At 45.4% G+C, this 13,745-nt stretch overlaps 1 protein-coding gene across 2 annotated transcripts in view; it reads left to right on the top strand.

Annotated features, from left to right (window-relative positions):
* Positions 1-13,745, top strand: part of MREG (melanoregulin) — a 76,542-nt gene that overhangs the window by 29,150 nt on the left and 33,647 nt on the right. The window contains exon 6 of one of the 2 annotated variants that reach the window (XR_013930084.1): positions 1-13,745. This exon is cut by the window's right edge and continues 33,647 nt beyond it. The exons of the other annotated variant lie outside the window; for it this stretch is intronic. The gene's annotated coding sequence lies outside the window, so the exon portion shown is untranslated. 2 annotated transcript variants of the gene reach the window in all.

Below are 13,745 nucleotides of genomic sequence, written 5' to 3' on the forward strand. Positions count from 1 at the left end.
CCTGCACCTGAACACCCAAAAGTCCTCAAAAAATCAACAAGTAGAGCTGGACGTGATCCATGCCACCCTACCTGCCAAGACCTGAGACAAGACAAGCGCTTCTAATTGCTGTGAGCTTCCTTTACCCATCAGTGAATCACCAACCCGTAAAAGTGCAAACTGAGAGCTCCTGCTCCCAGCTCTCCCTGTGAGCAGTGTCAGCTGCTGATAGCTGCTCCAAACTGTTTCATTTCATGCCATAGCTATCCATCTGCAGCTGTATTCCACCAAGTCACTCTTTGGGAGCTTGATGACCTTATAAAGCATGATTTGGTTTTGTTTAAAGAAACAAAACTGCCTGCCTGCAGGATGCTTTGATCCTAAACAGCATTTTTAAGTAACGGGGCTGGGTGAGGCTATGAAGTGATGTGTTGGTGAGTCATGACACCACTTTCCACACCAATCAGCTTTGTCAAACATCATACCTGATTTTCTTGCTCAGTGTCAAATATTTGCTGTCTGTCTGAGTATAAAGGATATTTCACAGTAAAACCAAACATCTGTCTTTCCAGTGGTACATCCTTTCACTGCTGACTATTCTCTCACACGTGTGTGCACACACTCAGATGTGCAGCGGAGCCAGACATAAAGCCAAGGTGAAAAAGCAGTAATCAAAGTTGCATGCAAAGCAGAAGAGACGCCCCAAAAATGCCATTAGCTTCCAGGAAACAGCAAGCTTTCAGAGTCCAAATCACCCTTGGTGAGAGCAAGCCCAGCTCCATTAAATTCAACAGACGCTGTTACACTTCACTGAAGTAGGTCTTTTAGGGTTTATTTGAGGTTAACTGCCCAAATCCCTGGCTCACAGACCTCTTTATGTCCAAGATAACAAATGCAAAGGCAAATGGGAGCTAAGAAAGAAGTGCTAGCCGCTGGTTCCCTGCCCTCTGGCTTGCTGTGTTTGCTGACAGCGCAACTATGCAAAGCATTTGGCTTGACACACGTTGTGGCGGTCCTGCTTTTATTTCACCAGTTCTCAATGCAGCCCCATTCTCCTCTGTTTGCTCTTTGGGAACTTTGCCTAACAGCCAGGTTGGGATACCCACTCAAAGTAAACAAGTCTTATCTGCACTTTTCCTTGATTATTAACAAGAGTCAATTATAAACAGGGCCTGACCACCCCAGGCACAAAATCTGGGCTTTGCCTGCACCTGGAGGATGCTGCAGGGAGAAGAGCCCAGGACTGGTCAAACTGGGACACAGTTCTGTGTATCCCATGGGCAGAGGGTGCTGTTTGTTGGTGCTCTGCCAAACCAAGACACTGTCTGGGGCTGATGGAAGTGGGGATTAGGACTATGCCACCTACACCGAGTGCTCCCCTGCATGCGGGAGTGCCCTTGGGAGCAGCTTCTTGGCCACTGCCTTGCCTGGAAAGTGGGTGGACAAATGAACCAGGACTTGAATAAGAAGCAACTACTGTTTGAGCATAGCTGTCTGCGTTTGGGTAACACAACCCTGGCTGCTGTCTCATCTCTAAATGGGGTTTGTGCTGAAGAGTGCCATCATACCCGGCTTCCAAAGGCAGTGAGTTATGCCAAGAGCATAAAACTGTGCCTTTTCTATCTGTACTGAACCAGTACTATGCACAAAAAGGAAAAAAAACCTAAAAAAACAGCAAAACAAGACGCACACACCCCCTTGCTCTGCTTTTTTGTATGTATTTCTGTTAGGAGCATCATGCTTACTGAAAGGTAAAAGAACATTAAAAAACTCACATTTCTAGAAGTAAAGCTGTGGAGTAACCTAAGCTATTATCCCAGAAATGGGGAAACAAGCTTACTCTTTATCTTGGCATTTTTTCTTCAAAACACACCTCAGCCAAGTCAGCCTTATGCTGAGGCAAGAGCTGTTGGTGTCAGAGAGCTGCCACATAGGACACGTGCTCCCAGAGCAAAGACAGCAGGACAGCTGGCCATGCCTCTGCTGCACCATGGTAGAGTTTTCCACTGCTGCTCAGCTCCTTGCAAAGTAAACACAAACATAGATCAGTGTCAGGCAAACATCTTGGTGCCTGATGTCCCACAATATCACTGTATCATGCCACTTTCTCATGCACGAGCAAGTCTATCCTCTATATGCAAGTTCAGCAATTAAGCTCATGTTCAAGTGTCTGTAGGATCCAGACTTTGGGGCTTAAGTCTCATCAAGCGTTATTTTGGTTACATATTGTACATATGAAGCAATACTTTCATATTTTCCTATGCTCACTTTCCAAGTTTGCCTGTGGAATCTTCCTCCCTGGATTTTTAAGAACAAGATGAAATAATTTTGTTGTTGTTGATTTGCACCTAGTAGGGCTGAGGGGGCCTTAGTCTCTCCTTTTTATGACTTTATTTTTAATAGGATCAGTGCAACCCTTACTTACCAATCTGCTTGTTATGGCAAGAGTCCCCACGTGGAAAGCAGCATGGGGATCAGAATTTAGTATCTTGGAGCAAAATAAGGTCCTTCATGAGAGAGGAAAAAAAGCCCTAAAGTGCTTGACACCTCAGGGGAGATGCTGTGGTGCCCCTCCCAAAGACGCAGCACAGTCACAGCTGTGATAAGGGCTCAAGCACCATTTCTTGCACTACAGGAACGTAAGCATCTCCCTGGGCTCCTCCAGTGCTTCAGGAAGGAGCCAAGCAGCAGTGTTTGTACTTGAGTATTCCCAGGATTTTTCTGCTTTCTCTCTGTTTTGGGATCATCTGCCTTTATTGTTCAGTTCCTCTCCTTGCCCTCAGAGCCTCTTGCAGCTATTTACACTTAGAAGAGAAGCGTAACTACCAACAGTTGCTGGCAACAGCTCAGTCTTTCCAGGATGAGGCAGGGAGGACCATCTGATTTACTCACTGCAAATAAATACTCCTGCCCTGTAATTCCCAGAACCATGCAGGGGTGCTGAGCCAGACTTGCTGGTCTTGCTCACTGTGCCTGGGAATGCCCAAAAGGTAGGAGGTGTGGGAGAAACTCGTGGTTCCTTACAACCACTTGTCGCCACAGCCTCAGGGAGCTGTGGTGTTGTGGCAATTAAAGGCAACCACCTATGCCCTAGCTGCTGCTTCCTCTCCCACAGTCTCTGCAACCACAGCTCACAGTTTGGGACAGGCTCCATTGACTGTTTTATTCAGGATGGAACAGCCTCAGTGAAGATGCCCCGTCTCCACCTATCACACAGCTTGTAGAGCAAAGCTTGTTAGCAAGTGTAATTAGTCTTGGCATCAGCACACATCTTGCAGCAAATTGTTCCAGGTACTGCCTTGTGTCTTAGCTTTGCTGACATGTTTGATCAACCATCAATGCCCGAGATTGATGTCTGTGGTACCCAGCAATAACCAATGGGATCTGAGCTGCACTACACCTAACGTGAGTTAGCAAAGCCTTGCTCACAGGCCCCCACCAAGCAACAACCCCCAAACTGCTTTGAACGACTACAGTCAGCCAAGTGTCCTATCAGATGTTTTATTTATTTATATTTTAATTGCAACATTTGGTGAAAGCCGGTGACAGCTTTTCACATTAATTTTGATCATGACATCTACACCCCCATATGCCATACTAGCATTACCTGGGGCTCAGAAAACCCTGCTAGCTTTTCTTCCTCTTCTGGTAGGCAAGGGTCAGTTTGGGTTAGGTTTTTATTTTGGCAAATAAACTATTTCCCCCCCCGCCTCACTGCACCAGAGACATTCATTGCCTGCTCCTCCCATTTTAACCACTGGTCACAACAGTTCACGAATACAAATCTTGTCCAAGGCCTGGCAAGCGATCTGCTATACCAGGCACTGTATTAAAACAGCTACTGATGTGAAATGCTGACAAGAGAAAGCTTTCACAGGATGACCTCGTGGGATCATATTTAAGTGTAAAACAGGAGCTCAACATCTGTTATTCCCCAGGGGCTAGCAAAGAGTTTGCTTGCCCCCGTGCCGCACCCCAACAACTAAAGCCCCTTACCCTGACAACATCTGGTCCCCAAACTAGCATCATCTTTCTCTCTGGTTCAGATAGTGACAACACTCAGAATGGGACCAACTCAAAGCATCAACGCTATAAGTTACATTGCAACCTCTACAAGTTGCTTCAACCCAGATACCAGTACTGATGACTGTAGTCCTTCTAACACTAGATTTTTTTAAGAGTCCATAAACACCCGGGAGAGTTGAGAGGAAAATCACCCACCTGCACCAGAGTCTCACCTTTTCTTACCAGGCTGTTGTCACTTGCTTGTGACAGAGTTTAAAGCCAGCAGGTCTAACCCAGGGTGCAGTCTCACCTCAGACCACCATGTTGGTTATCCACGAACTGAGGATGCCCTTGAAACCACAAACCAGCATTTTGCTGATTTGGACCTGGTTTCTAGAACCTTAGACATGGAGGGAAGGACATAGCAAGTGCTGCCCTTCCGCCTCAGCAGGAGGAGATGGTGGGATGTGTTATCTCAGGATTGCTGACACATATGGGACAGAGGAGTTCCCAAGGGATGCTCTGGTCAAGGGAAGGCAGCTGGGGAGATGGTGGGAAGGGAAGGAGGCAGGAGGGAAGGCAGAACAATACTTATTTATTTTGATTTTAAAACCCAAAATTTCTAGTTTGTTTATTCTGCACTCTGGGGAGAGAGCATGGATTCCCAGAAAAAGCATCTGGGAAAAAGAGGCTCCAGTGTCCTTCAGCCCATCAAAGAATAGGACCACAATGTTTATTTGAATATAAAAAAACCCAACAAAAAATACCAAAGCCAAGCAACAGCCACACAACAGCCCTTGTCCCCAACTACACATGTGCACAGGCAAACACAGATGCTGGTATATCTTGGCCCAGATTACCACTTCAGTCTTCTTGAAGCCTCCCTTGGTCCCAGAACAGGTCTGCTCAAGTGGGTGTTTTGCTCTGAACAGGCATCTCCATCCACTCACAACACTGATCCCTTCATCTTCTATTCACCACCATAAGATTTTGGAGGGAGGATGTGTAAGAGAGTAGGGAAAAAAAGGTACAAGTATCTTAACTGACAATCCCAGTGGTTCAGTTCACATAAATTCACAATTTAGGAGTTAAAGAGGACATCTCTCCTCAGCCACTCAATCACTTCTGTCACTTATACGAATTCTTTCAGTTTTCAGGGCAGCTCACGCTCACCCCAAGGCTGACAGCCTGTCTCAGGATATGATTACACCCCTGAAGCACACACCAGGACCTGTTATTTTATTACCCACCCTTTTGCCAACTGCAAAGCACTGCAAGCAATCCTGAAGCAAACCTTGAGAAATGAGGGAAGTGACTTCCCAAGTAGTAATACTTGGATTCTTTTGATCTCAGTTTGTCAGACAGTAGGGTTATATTTTCAGGCTTGGAATCTACAGTTATGATAGCTAGGGTTTTATTAACTTTTTTCACCTCTTCAGTTTATCTCGAGGTCCTCAAGCACAAAATAATAGAAGAGCTGCAAGAGCTGGTGATACTGCCAGATAGCAAATTTTCAATTCTGCTGGCCTTTGCTCTTAGAATTGCAAACAGGCATGCATTCAAAGAAACAAAGCATCTTTCAGCCTCAATCCCTGCTCCTTCTGCAAGAAAACTCTTGCCCCTGCCTGCTGCAGGGTGCGAGATGAAGCTGCCCTGCAAGAGCAAGCCTGGTGGGCTGCAGTGGACCTTGATAAAGCAGAGAAAGGGCTTTGCAGTCCCAAAAAACACAGCTGTACCAGAAAGAGAACGGCATCAGATCCCCAGGAGGGCAGAAGGGTGAAGTTAATAAAAAAAAATTATACAAATATTAGAATAAGATATAAGAAAATGCACTGCACATGTTTGTGCTTTACTGCTAATAATTCAAAATGTAAGGCAGACATCAGTCTGGATGAACACCGAATGGCTGCACAGCCCGATACATTATGCCTTTAGACCTATCATAGAGTCCAGATATAGTAGAATTTAATTTATTGCATTCTCCTGGATAGGTTTTAGCCAAAGCAACAGTTTAACAGTCTTTGGTGTCCTGTAGTGGGCACTGTGAAATACTACACAGTCTGAGGTGTGAGCTAAAAACATGAAAAGCCTTTTTTTTGCTTAGAACTCAGAGTAGGTCTGATCTGGTACGGCTTCAGCAGGAGAGGAGAGCTCATGTTCAGCAGAAAAAAACACCCTTGAAAGCAGGCTTGCAAATGCTGGAGAAAGAACCTTGCTTGCAATTATTCATGAGCAGATATCTGGTACATCAAGCTCATGGGAACAGAAAGTGTATCCACAAACTCACCTGGGTACCTCAGTTCACATGCTGGTGGAGCAGAGGCTGAAATGCCTAGCTGCTGCCCAGGAGAGGTGTTTCCACAGGAAGCGATGACAGGAGCCAAGTCAGCCACAGCACATGGCCCAGCTCCTCACTGGATTTGGGATAACCCGGGTCAACTAGCCAGGGTGAGATCAGAGAGTCCATAGCCTTGCACAGGAAAGGGAAGAGATGCAAGATATTCTGTCCCAACTGTGGGAGAGACATGCAGGAGAGTCTGGCACTGAAGAGACCTGGCATGGAAAAATGTGTCAAGAAAAAAACTTGGTGGAAAACCACCTCAAATATATATACAAGTCTCAGGGACTGCATAGTTTAAGTCCCAAAGCAGCAGCGGGGTCCAAAGCACATCTATGCCTGGCTGGAATCAGCTCAGGAGCCATTTTCACTAAATCACAAAAATTAGAGACAGATGGTGAGGTCTGAGCTGCTCTCATCCATCACAAGTACTGCAGGCGTATTCCCCAGACATGTTTTGCAATAGTCACTTGCTGCAATATTCCCTGGATGTGGTTTATCGCCACACTTCAGAGAGACTTCCTGGACTCCTACTTCATCTACACAGGAGGGAGATGACTACAGTTCCCTGCTACTTCTTCCACTCTTAACAGCCTTGTTGGGCATTGGAGATCCTGGTGATGTTTTCTCAAGGCCAGCTGCTAACCAACCCTATCTTGACTTTGCTCTTCTTGCTGTTTCTCTGACGTATTTGCAGGCTTCAGAGTTACTGGGGTTCAGAGGGTGTCTGTTGACATTAGAGTCCTGTTCCCAGTCTCTATTTGTGGTAGGAAAGACAGTATTTGGGCAAATTTTGGTTCTCACCAGGGGCTGAAGGAAGGCAGGGAATCACACAACAAGAGTTGCTATTTTTATCCTGTTTGGGTTTACACCCACATGTGTGGGTTTGTTGCCAGAGCCAATTCTCATCTGTTTTGTTGAAAAAAAAGTAAGGAACAACTCATAATTCTGAATGGAAACATCCTGATTTAAAACGATGATTGATCTGACCCCTAGGATCTACTGTGATGATGGAAGTGTGCATTTCTTGCTAGTAAGTTGTGGAGAAAAAACGACAGTGAACTTATTTCAGTGTTATCACGTCTAAATATGTTTAACCTCCCAAAAGGAGGCTATTGAAAGAATTTCTGATATGTAAAATATTGTCAAGTAGAAAAGGAACATGCTAAATTTTGGTGTTTGATAGTCACATCAGAATACACATGAGAGTAAACTGGACTGACACAGCCTTTGGGCTTCAGAGGTTCCCAGGCTGCACTGATGGTTGTTGGGTGGGTAAGTCCATGGACACTTCATTCTGTATTGCACTATTCTTGCCCTCTTCCCCTCTGCACCCAGTCACTTGTGGGGGAAGGATGCTGGGGAAAAAAAAACCAAAACGAACCTTTGCTCTGAGCCACTAGAGATATCCCTACATTTGGTAAACAGTGATGATTAGGCTGAGCTTTCATTCCCTTCCTGTAAATTTCCGTTTCCTTTCTAATAAAGTAACCATTACAGAAATTACTTTAGGAAATAAAGTGCAAGGAACAGCCTAGTCTTGTTTTCTGGCAGCAAAAGCATGGAACAAAATGCAAGAAAATTCTCTTGCTTTGCAATTGTATGTATCTTTCAAAGCGCTTCCTCCACTGCAAGCAGTCCTTGAGATTGGCCATGAGTGTTTCCCAGCTCATGGAAGTGTTGCAGCAAGCAGGAGTTACCCTATGAAATTCCTTTTCTTCCTACCCCCTCTCCCCAATACACCTACACACTGATGCCTAGCTACATCCAGAAGATCTGTGGAAGCAGAAACCTCTAGCTTTGGGGAAAGTGGGTGCTGGGGAGTTTTTTGTTTTTTTTTTTTTTTTTTTTCTTTTGGTTTTTTTTTTTTAATGCTGAACTTCTTACCTCTTCTCTATCAGAGGCATTTCGCATCCCGCTGACTAGACCCTTCATACACCAGTTCAAGCCAAAGAGACATCCCTGACCACATCTGAACAATGACTGCACAAATTCAAGATTGTGTCCATATTTCCCCCATCCAAGTTTCCACCCAGCACAATTGATCAAATATTTGCTTTTCTCAAAGCAGATAACATTTGTGAACTTACAAACTTCAGCCACAAACCCTTATCCCCCGGTGCTATTTATCTCAAGAGTACAAAGGGCAATTGATTTCTTCCATGACAGCCAGACCCAGACTCTCAGCTTTCACCCCTGCTGCAGTTGCTGGTTTTAGTCTTTGGTTTGAACTCATTTGATTTACACAAGAGAGATTCACAGGGACAAGAGGGTCAGTAAGGAACAAAAGTGGACCTAAAATAGAGTTAAACAGTCATCCAAGTACAAAGAAACCATTCAGTTCCTCTCCACAGTGAGGGACTAATTTAGTCCCTAGTCCTTTAAAGCAGTCACACCAATTTCTGGCATTCTGAATAGAGGCTGGCACTTGCAAAAGACAGCTCCAGCCTCCTAAATGACTTAGAGAAACTACACACACAGCTTGCAATGGCTAAAGTTATCCAAGCAGGGTCTTCAATCAGGGGGTGAACGCTGTTGTGCCAAGTGCTTCACAGACCTTGAGATATCAAATATGGCCGTGGCATCTCAGGGTTAACTTCTGAACCTTGGAACATGAGGTCAAATCTCCATCTTCAATTAAGAATCAGAAGCAACATGCTAGTCTGCAAGCCCCAAAGCACAGAAGGAGATAGCTGGAGATACTGGCAATAATAAGAAAAGCACAGTTTGGCACAGGGACGAGCTATCACTGCAACTTACTTTCCCTAACAATTTTCAGATGCAGGCCCACCAGGCCAGGGAGGTTGCTGGAAGAGCGATACCATGAGGACCTGCAGCCTTAGAGTGACCTTGAGAAATGGAATTGCTTCAGGAAATGGAGCTATGAGAAAAAGATCCATTTAAAGAAAAGAATACAGTGGAAAAAAATGCATCACTTGGCTCAGTTTTAGTTTTGAAAGTAGGCGAAAAGCCTGAAGTTTCTCACTCCTGCATTTTATCTTAAGCCTTTGCTACAGGGGAAAGCTCAGTTCTGCCTGTGACTCGTGGCTGTTGCCTGGATGCATGAGGAGCTGCATCCACTGTTAGTAGGGGTCTCCCTTATTACTCCAAAGGACTGGACAGCCAGTCCTTTAACTCTGTGTTATGTTTGGCTTTAAAGTGGCAGGGAGTTACTCCACAGGTTTCCTTGCTGCCCTTGCAACTGCCTAGCAGGATAGTTGGATACCTGTTTAGTTCAAAGAAGGCCTAATGGCAAGCTCTTCTCCTCTTTAACTTATTTGAAATTGTCACTTCTTGGGCACTATGAACAGACAGGGGACAATAAGAATTGATTCTTTCCAGGAGTACCACAAAATGAGTCAGAGCCAGGGCTGGACAAGCTTGGCAGCATGCAGAGGGCTGATGGATAAAATCAGGTGGACTGGAGAAGTTGGTAGAAAAAGTCAGAGGGCAGAGAAGCAGCCTCCATGCTCACAGATAGGCAGGGAAACTCCCCTGGGGAAAGCAGACTTCTTGCCAGAAGCCTTTTGCAATATTAAGTTTGGTACCTTGAAACTTTGGGTTCCTGCCTCAGGTTCAGCACACCCAGGACCTTTCCCTTCCTCCCCCACATACCCCTCTGCCTTTCCATCGTGCTTTGGAAAAAGACTCCTTTAAACCAGTGGTCTCATTTGGATTTCTCTTGTTTCAGAGAAAGCTGCTGGGGAAAAGAACTGGGGAGATGCTTTTTGCTTTTAAGCCATGCTGGGGAGTCCTATACCCACAGCGTGAATGTCCGAGGTGTTCTACAGCAGCTCTTCAGCAAGTTTTCCCCACTACACCCATTCCTATGATTAGCCATCACTGGAACGACAGCAAGAGTGGGTATTGTTGGAAGTCAGTTTCAGCCTTGAGGACAATGAAATAACTTAATCCAAAAGCTCACTAAGGCCTGCCTGGCATTGAGGGGGGAGACACATGATTTCCTACTTAGCCAGCTAAGTTTTCCCTTGTATTCTCTCACTTAATCGCAAATAACGTCATCTGCATAGCATAGATACAGGAGAAAAAACACAAAGCAAGAGCTGCATGCTGGAAACAGAACATGAGAATCAGCCAAGAACAATAATTTATGATAAGACTTATTACTTTAGACATCTTACCCAATTGTTTGAGAAGCATGGCAGGGAAGGAGACCTTAGATTGTTTCCCTCCTACAAAATCCCTTAGCTTTGCAAAGAACATTGAGAATCCTGGCTGTAGGTATGTGTGCTCTGTAGAAAGCTTCCAGTATCCTCCATAAGGGAATCTACGGTTTGCAGCCAGCCACTACTACCCTGAGGGGTACCTAGGTGCGCTGGTAAGGCATGAGTTGCTATACCACTTCTTCCAGAAGCTTAGCTGTTCTTCCAGATTCCCTCACCCAAACATGCCCTTGAACATCTCACAAGACTGAATGAGATCATTAAATATAGAGAACATAACTCAGAGTCTGTCCTCCAGCTTTTTTACTTTTTGTTGTATATTTTCACCTCCCACTCTGCCACCTGAAATGTTCAAGGATGCCACAACATGTTATCTCTCCACAAACCAGAGGTGATCTTCATTGTTCTCCTCTAGATATACAGGAAATTTATTTTCTTTAAGAAATCAGAAAGAAAAAAGAAAAAAAAAAGGAGGGGGGCAACAAGGTACTCTAGAAACAGGCAGAGCTCTGCTGAAATTGCCATGCTTAAGTCAACATACAGAAAGCCAAAGTCAGGAGCAATCCCATAATTTCATTTTACATCAGCTCAGAACGTGCCCCTCAAAGTTTTAGGGTCACTTAACCTAGCCTTAAGGAGCTTTGTATTATGGGATCCCATTCACTTTATCACCGTGAAATAACATATCTGGAATTTGGGTCGTTTGTACGTGAACTTAATAGCAAAGATAAATGAAGTAGGAAGGGCCCACACCTCTTGCATATGGAAATCTGTGTTTAAAAAACAAGAACACCCACACAGATAATCATCATGAGATGAGTTTCTTGTTGTTTTTCGGTTGTGCTCACAATAGAAACACTGTTCTGAGATACAGAATTTTCAGCCTCAGGTCCAGTGGTTCTCATGGCATTTTTATTTGCATGTCTAGCCTCATTGAAAAGTCAGTATCAAATGGACATTAACAGCTTATTGATTGACGTTAGTTCTTGCTGCCTCCCTCAGAGCTGAGAATCAAAGGTGGGGAAGAAGAAAGTACCTCCTTTAGCAGAGGTAAGGAGAACCCTGTTGTCAGATCCACGTTGAACCAGGGGCAGAACTAAATGGATGTTTTTAATCTAACCTCCCTCAGCCAGCCAGAAAGGTTGTTTATCCCCGTTTTACCTCCTCATTTTAAGAGCTTGCTAGGAGCTGCCAAGCCCATTCCTTGCGTGAATTTTGTCAGATGTACCTCTCACAGAGTCCAAAGGCCCCACAAGCATGGCAGACAGCCATGCCCTGCTTCCCAGGCCAATGCCATTTCTGGTTACACTTGGGTCAGGCTGGAACAAACTTCTTTGATTAGGGACTTGTCACACATGCAGCAGCTGATTGTCACGGCCCTACATTACCAGTAGCATCTACTGGCATGGACCCTTACAGTCTCTGCAGGAGTACAAAGCCCTTATCTTTTCCCATATTTTATAGGGGAAGCAAAATTGAGCCAATTTACCCAGGAAATCTGTAATAAAGAAGGGGGGTGAAAAGAAAAAAGAAGTCAGCATGATCGCCCTCATTTCTGCTGTTCCTAAACCAGGAGTCAAACCTATAAATACTGCATGAGGCCAGGTTCTTAGAAAGGATTTAAGGATTTCACATTAAAAGAAGTTTAAGAATTATTTCATAAGCTTTTTCTTCATTTGCTCTTACACACTGCAGTAGCATATGAGGAAACATAAGGTCTCACCTATTAATGGTTGTGGGCTGAAATGCAAGTCTGTTGTCTCCAGTGCCTACAGGGAAGACAGCAAGCAGACATGGTCGGTGTCTCCTAAACAGTTGTACCTTTAGATTAGCAGGCATGCTTGGACCAGAATCACTTCAAACAGGACTCTAAGACAACATTATTAAAACCAGATGCAGCAACAGCCCAGCAGTTGCTCACATGCTTTCAGCTGTGCTCAGCTAAGACCAGCGAGTTTCGTGGAGCTCCAAGGAAGCGAGGCATTGCTGTTGAAGGTGGGCTGAGGCAATAATGCTTGACAACTTGGTTGGATAAAGGGGAAGCAGCCATGTCCCCTCCCCAGCCACAGAGTGGGCCAGGTCAGCAGAACGTGAGAAAAAGGCCCATCCTCACTTCTTCTTTGTCCAAATTTGAGCCCTGCCTGCAGTCGCATTCCTCCACAGGAGGAAGACGGCCGTAATATCAGCACTCATACTTGTCATCGGCCCTTCACACTCAGCTTTCCCCAGAGAGCAGTGAAATACTGCTTTCAGGAAGCAAAACACATTTTTTCCACAGTGATGAACAGGAGAGGTTCTTTCCAGCCAGCCCCAAGAATGACCCCCTCATGTCCCCGTAGCATGCACACGCCCCACACACAGCTTGAGAGGATCACAGCAGGTTGCAGCTGTGTGGATTAGTGCTGCCTATGGGGGACAGCAGCTTTGGGTCAGCATGAAGTGCTGAACATCACCTGGGACTTCCTATAAAACTCCTTATGCCCTGCATAAGCTACTGGGAAGCTCACATTAGACACAAGGGGGTGGGTGAGGCTGTGTTTTTCATGCCCACTTGATTTGGGAATAGGGGATCTGCTCTCACCAGACCAAACTACACAGTAGCAAGCATGGGCCCCAGTGACCACTGTTTCAGTTGATTCGAGCATCATGCAGAGACCACTGCAGTGCCTGTAGCTGTGACCAAAACGATAGCAACAGGGCCTCAGGCAGCAGGAAACACATATCGTGCTACTGGGCTGGTTTCATTAGTATTCACGGCTGATTCATGGCCTCGGGCTGGTTTTTCCAGAGCAAAGAGAGAGTGTGAGGGGGAGGAGGAAGAAGCTACAGCTCAGAAAGGGTATTGGTATCTGCTGTGCAGCTCCTAGGACTTCTGCATTCAAGAGCTCATAATCAGAGGTCAAGTCCATGTTGACTCCTGGCAACACACACACATCTCACAGATAGGTCACCACCTCTGCTCGAGTGGCTCAGTACATCTTCCAAGAGACCTGTGAGACAGCAGCAGAAAAAACACCCCAGACACACAGCTCTTCAGTTCCTTCAGATACTCCTCCATCCCACACACAGAGGGGAGTCAGCGGCCTTTGGACCTCTGGGGCTGTGGAAACTCTCCATAATGCTTTCAATGCCTTGACCCTTTTGGCTAGCATGATCCCACGCTCAGGTAGCAAAGCCAGCACTGACATTTCACAGGGTGGGTTTAAAGCCAGGATGAAGAGGCAGGGATGCTGACATGG

Source organism: Falco punctatus, assembly GCF_963210335.1.
Source record: "Falco punctatus genome assembly, chromosome: 8".
NCBI classification, from domain to species: Eukaryota; Metazoa; Chordata; class Aves; order Falconiformes; family Falconidae; genus Falco; species Falco punctatus.